The sequence below is a fragment of the Pristiophorus japonicus genome, chromosome 21 (assembly GCF_044704955.1).
Source record: "Pristiophorus japonicus isolate sPriJap1 chromosome 21, sPriJap1.hap1, whole genome shotgun sequence".
Taxonomy (NCBI): domain Eukaryota; kingdom Metazoa; phylum Chordata; class Chondrichthyes; family Pristiophoridae; genus Pristiophorus; species Pristiophorus japonicus.
In genome coordinates, this window is record NC_091997.1 from 72,273,388 (window position 1) to 72,279,467 (window position 6,080).

At 47.6% G+C, this 6,080-nt stretch overlaps 1 pseudogene; it reads right to left on the bottom strand.

Moving 5' to 3' along the window:
* Positions 1 to 5,071: 5,071 nt before the first annotated feature.
* On the bottom strand, positions 5,072 to 5,190 carry LOC139234279 (5S ribosomal RNA; annotated as a pseudogene).
* Between the last annotated feature and the right edge of the window lie 890 nt (positions 5,191 to 6,080).

The window sequence follows — 6,080 nt, forward strand, 5'->3', positions numbered from 1 at the left end:
CGAGCTGTAATGTACTGACCCTGCAGTACAGACTTACACGAGGCACATGCTGAAGTCAAGGTCACTCAGGACCTGCACCTTTATTTCACAGCTCCGGAATGCCTCACTTGCCTGAGACCTGCCTTTATATACCTGTGTGGGACAGGTGTGCAGTGTCTCCTGCAAGTGCAGCCCTGGTGGTAAGGTATGGTTGTGGTTACAGGTCATATCTAGTTACAGTCATGTATAGCATGGTAAGATACAGTTCTATACAGTGGTGTGAGATACATGACATGAGCGATGACGATTTGATTGCCCATTCTACACCATCGCCAACAGTTAAAATTACCCCCTGATAACCTGCATTTGAGTATGAATTGCGGTTCAGTGGACAGCACACTTGCCTCTGAGTCAGAAGCTTGTGGATTCAAGTCCCACTCCAGGAACTTGGTATGAATCTAGGCTGGTGTCCAGTGCAGTGTTGAGGGAGTGCTGCACTGTTGGTGCTGTCTTTCACGTTAAACCGAAGCCCTGTCTGCTTTCTTGGGTAGATGTAAAAGATCCCATGGCATTATTTCAAAGAAGAGCAGGGGTGTCCTGGCCAATATTTATCCCTCGATCAACATAACAAAAAAACAGATTGCTGATTGTGGGAGCTTGCTGTGCACAAATTGGCTGCCACATTACAACAGTGATTACATTCCAAAATTACTTAATTGGCTGTAAAGCGATTTGGGGCATCCGGTGATCGTGAAAGGCGCTATATAAATGCAAGCCTTTCTTTATTTATATAGCATCCCTAACATAGAACAGCATCTCAAGTCTCTGCATGAGGAAAGCAAGATGTCAAACCAAAGGAGAAGTTTGCCAAAGAGGTGGGACATCTTGGGGAAATCACGGCCATACTAACGGTTTTGATTTCCTGTGATGAGCTCGCTGCGGGTATCCCTCAGACTGGGAGCATCAGATTGCAAACGGCCCCGACACTGGAGTGTCACCGACTTATCAAAGATCTTGAAAACACTGCGGGAGCTTTTGATAAATGGGATGTAATGCTGGCGTCCAGAATGAACTGAGTCCAAATTGTAAATACCTCTGGCCCGTTAGGAAGTGGTGAAGGGAATTGAATCCGATCCTTCGCCTATTGCAGTGGTACCTTGGGCAAGGTCACAGCTTTACTATTTTCTCATTCTCCTCTTGGGAGCACAGCCACAGATGTGTGCAATAAACATTATGTAAAGGTGAATAGGGTTGATTTATTTAGACTGTTACAGTAAAAAGGAAAAGAAAGACTTGTATTTATATAGCGCCTTTCACGACCACCGGACGCCCCAAAGCGCTTTTCGGCCAATTAAGTACTTTTTGAAGTTTAGTCACTGTTGTAATGTGGGAAACGGGGCAGCCATTTTGCGCACAGCAAGCTCCCACACTCAGCAATGTGATAATGATCATCTGTTTTTTAGTGATGTTGGTTGAGGGATAAATATTTACGCAGGACACGGGGGATAACTCCCCTGCTCTTCTTCAAAATAGCACCATGGGATTTTTACGTTCACCCGGGACAGCAGACGGGGCCTCGGTTTAACGCCTCAGTCCAAAAAGAACATCACTCCTTCAGTACCGCACTGGGAGTATAAGCCTGGAGCATGTGGTCAAATCTCTAGAATGGAACCTTCTTTCTGACTCAGAGGCGAGAGTGCTGCCCACTGAGCCACGGTTGACAGTTAACAAAAGGGCACTTGTCAAAATACCATAAAAGTGTAACTGCTGTGCTTTGATGAATGTGAACCAAAAAATACAGAGAAAATACAGCATTGCCAAAAGGAATGATATTAGGGTCTCTTGTTCGTAGGTTTTTAGTGTTGCTCGCTCACAGTCATAAACCTTGACAATCGATTGACCTGCGCTGTTATTTCAATATGGCCAAATCCTGTGGGTAGGGATCGAGAAAGTATGGCCCTCTGCTCTTCTATCTCTGTGAAATATTGAAGGATCAAAACAGTGCTGTTATTTCGAGTACTGAGGAAGAGAGTGTTTGAAGACCAGGCCCTCAAATCTGGCACCAAGCTTATGGTCTACAGGGTTGTAGTGATACCCGCCCTCCTGTATGGCTCAGAGACGTGGACCATGTACAGCAGACACCTCAACGCACTGGAGAAATACCATCAGCGATGTCTCTGCAAGATCCTGCAAATCCCCTGGGAGGACAGACGCACCAACGTCAGTGTTCTCGATCAGGCCAACATCCCCAGCATCGAAGCATTGACCACACTCGACCCGCTCCATTGGGCAGGCCACATTGTTCGCATGCCCGACACAAGACTCCCAAAGCAAGCGCACTACTCGGAACTCCTATACGGCAAGCGAGCCCCAGGTGGGCAGAGGAAACGTTTCAAGGACACCCTCAAAGCCTCCCTGATAAAGTGCAACATCCCCACCGACACGTGGGAGTCCCTGGCCCAAGACCGCCCTAAGTGGAGGAAGTGCATCCGGGAGGGTGCTGAGCACCTCGAGTCTCATCCCCGAGAGCATGCAGAAACCAAGCGCAGGCAGCGGAAGGAGCGTGCAGCAAACCAGTCCCACCCACCCTTTCCCTCAACCACTGTCTGTCCCCCCTGTGACAGAGACTGCAATTCCCATATTGGACTGTACAGCCACCTGAGAACTCACTTTTAGAGTGGAAGTAAGTCTTCCTCGATTTCGAGGGACTGCCTATGATGATGATGATGATGATGATGTACAAGCAATGCAGCAAAATCAATAGGTCCTCAATGAGACCACGAGTGTTAGCAACACTGAGAATATCAAAGTACATCTTCCTCTTTCGGCACACGCCGGGCATCAGACAGGCGAGAGGGCCCACGGTGCCCATTGACATGTGAGGGACGAGCTGTGCCCATGTTCCCTGTCCTGGACCATGTGCTGGGTGCCCTGGGTGCACTCCTGGTTCGGCCCGATCCTGATCAGGGCCTCGCGCTGGGGTTTGGGGGGTTGGCAATGGCAATGAGGGTGCATGTAATAGAGCTTCCCCCTAGTGGACTACTGATGTAAATACAAAGAAAAGGATCATGTGGTAAGGTCACATGATGACAGCTTCTGCGGAGCCATCTTGTGTAGAGTGTGCTTGTTAGCGATGTCGCAAGAATATATCACAGTGCCAGGCTGCGGTTGGGTGGGGAGGGGGGGGGGTGGCGGGTGGGAGGGAAAATAGGGCTGGCGATAGACCCCAACATTGGGTACTCCTCCGACTGAGCGCCCAGTGATCGGGCAATGAACAGAATTAGGCAGGCGGCTAGGCTTAGGCCTAGAATGTTTACGTTCGGTCCATGTCTTCTCCAGGCATAGGCCCAGTGGCATGCAATGGGGGTGGCGTAGCGGGGGAGGGATGGGGGGAGAGGGGAAGAGGTGCTGGCGCAGTGCAGTGGGCTTGGAGACATGACGTAACTGAGTGTTCCCCAGTCGCCGTGAGGTGGCTAATCACCCTTTACAGGCACTGGTGAAAGGTGCCACACAAATCGTTAATCTGCTGGCCCAGTAGATTCATGGAATTGTAACAGAGCTCCACCTAGTGGACGACTGATGTAATAACAACACATGGTCATGTGACAAGGTCATGTGACACAGTTCTGTTCAGGACCCATCTTGTAGTGTGTGTTTGTGCAGTTGTGTCAAAGATATCACCAGAATCAGGGAAGTTTACAGCACGGAAGGAGGCCATTTCGGCCCATCGTGTCCGTGCCGGCCGACAAACAGCTATCCAGCCGAATCCTACTTTCCAGCTCTCGGTCCATAGCCCTGTATCTTACTGCACTTCAAATGCACATCCAAATACTTTTTAAACGTGGTGAGGGTTTCTGCCTCTACCATCCTTTCAGGCAGTGAGTTCCAGACCCCCACCACCCTCTGGTCCCCTCGAAACCTCCTACCAATTACTTTAAATGTATGCCCCCTGGTTGTTGACCCCTCTGCGAAAGGAAATAGATCCTTCCTATCCACTTTATCAAGGCTACTCATAATTTTATATACCTCAATTAGGTCTCCCCTCAGCCTCCTCTGATTCAAAGAAAACAACCCCAGCCGATCCAATCTTTCCTCATCGCTAAAATTCTCCAGTCCAGGCAACATCCTCGTAAATCTCCTCTGTACCCTCTCTGGTGCAATCACATCTTTCCTGTAATGTGGTGACCAGAGCTGCACTCAGTACTCCAGCTGTGGCCTAACTAGTGTTTTATACAGTTAGAGATGGCGGAAGTTATAGCAGATGCATTCGTTATAATCTACCAAAATTCTCTGGACTCTGGGGAGGTACAAGCGGATTGGAAAGCAGCTAATGTAACGCCTCTGTTTAAAAAAGGGGACAGACAAAAGGCAGGTAACTATAGGCCGGTTAGTTTAACATCTGTAGTGGGGAAAATGCTTGAAGCTATCATTAAGGAAGAAATAGCGGGACATCTAGATAGGAATAGTGCAATCAAGCAGACGCAACATGGATTCATGAAGGGGAAATCATATTTAACGAATTTACTGGAATTCTTTGAGGATATAACGAGCATGGTGGGTAGAGGTGTACCGATGGATGTGGTGTATTTAGATTTCCAAAAGGCATTCGATAAGGTGCCATATAAAAGGTTACTGCAGAAGATAAAGGTACGTGGAGTCAGAGGAAATGTATTAGCATGGATAGAGAATTGGCTGGCGAACAGAAAGCAGAGAGTCGGGATAAATGGGTCCTTTTCGGGTTGGAAATCGGTGGTTAGTGGTGTGCCACAGGGATCGGTGCTGGGACCACAACTGTTTACAATATACATAGATGACTGAAAGAGGGGACAGAGTGTAGTGTAACAAAATTTGCAGATGACACAAAGATTAATGGGAAAGCGGGTTGTGTAGAGGACACAGAGAGGCTGCAAAGAGATTTAGATAGGTTAAGCGAATGGGCTAAGGTTTGACAGATGGAATACAATGTCGGAAAATGTGAGGTCATCCACCTTGGAAAAAAAAACAGTGAAAGGGAATATTATTTGAATGGGGAGAAATTACAACATGCTGCGGTGCAGAGGGACCTGGGGGTTCTTGTGCATGAAACTCTTTTGGATTACTGCACCTGGCATTCCCAGGCAGTCTCCCATCCAAGTATTAACCAGGCCTGACTTTGCTTAACTTCCAAGATCAGACAAGATCGGGCATTTTCAGACTAGTGTGGCCGTAGGCGCCTTGTGCATGAATCCCAAAAAGTTAGTTTGCAGGTGCAGCAGGTAATCAGGAAGGCGAATAGAATGTTGGTCTTCATTGCGAGAGGGATGGAATACAAAAGCAGGGAAGTCCTGCTGTAACTGTATAGGGTATTGGTGAGGCCGCACCTGGAGTACTGCGTGCAGTTTTGGTCACCTTACTTAAGGAAGGATATACTAGCTTTGGAGGGGGTACAGAGACGATTCACTAGGCTGATTCCGGAGATGAGGGGGTTACCTTATGATGATAGATTGAGTAGACTGGGTCTTTACTCATTGGAGTTCAGAAGGTTGAGGGGTGATCTTATAGAAACATTTAAAATAATGAAAGGGATAGACAAGATAGAGGCAGAGAGGTTGTTTCCACTGGTCGGGGAGACTAGAACTAGGGGGCACAGCCTCAAAATACGGGGGAGCCAATTTAAAACCGAATTGAGAAGGAATTTCTTCTCCCAGAGGGTTGTGAATCTGTGGAATTCTCTGCCCAAGGAAGCAGTTGAGGCTAGCTCATTGAATGTATTCAAGTCACAGATAGATAGATTTTTAACCAATAAGGGAATTAAGGGTTACGGGGAGCGGGCGGGTAAGTGGAGCTGAGTCCACGGCCAGATCAGCCATGATCTTATTGAATGGCGGAGCAGGCTCGAGGGGCTAGATGGCCGACTCCTGTTCCTAATTCTTATGTTCTTATGTTCTTATGTTTACGCATAACCTCCCTGCTCTTGTATTCTATGCCTCGGCTAATAAAGACAAGTACAGGTATTCCATATGCCTTCTTAATAATCATATTAATAATAACTTTTATTTATATAGCACCTTTAACGTAGCAAAATGTCCCAAGCCGCTTCACAACAGTGTTACAGACAAACA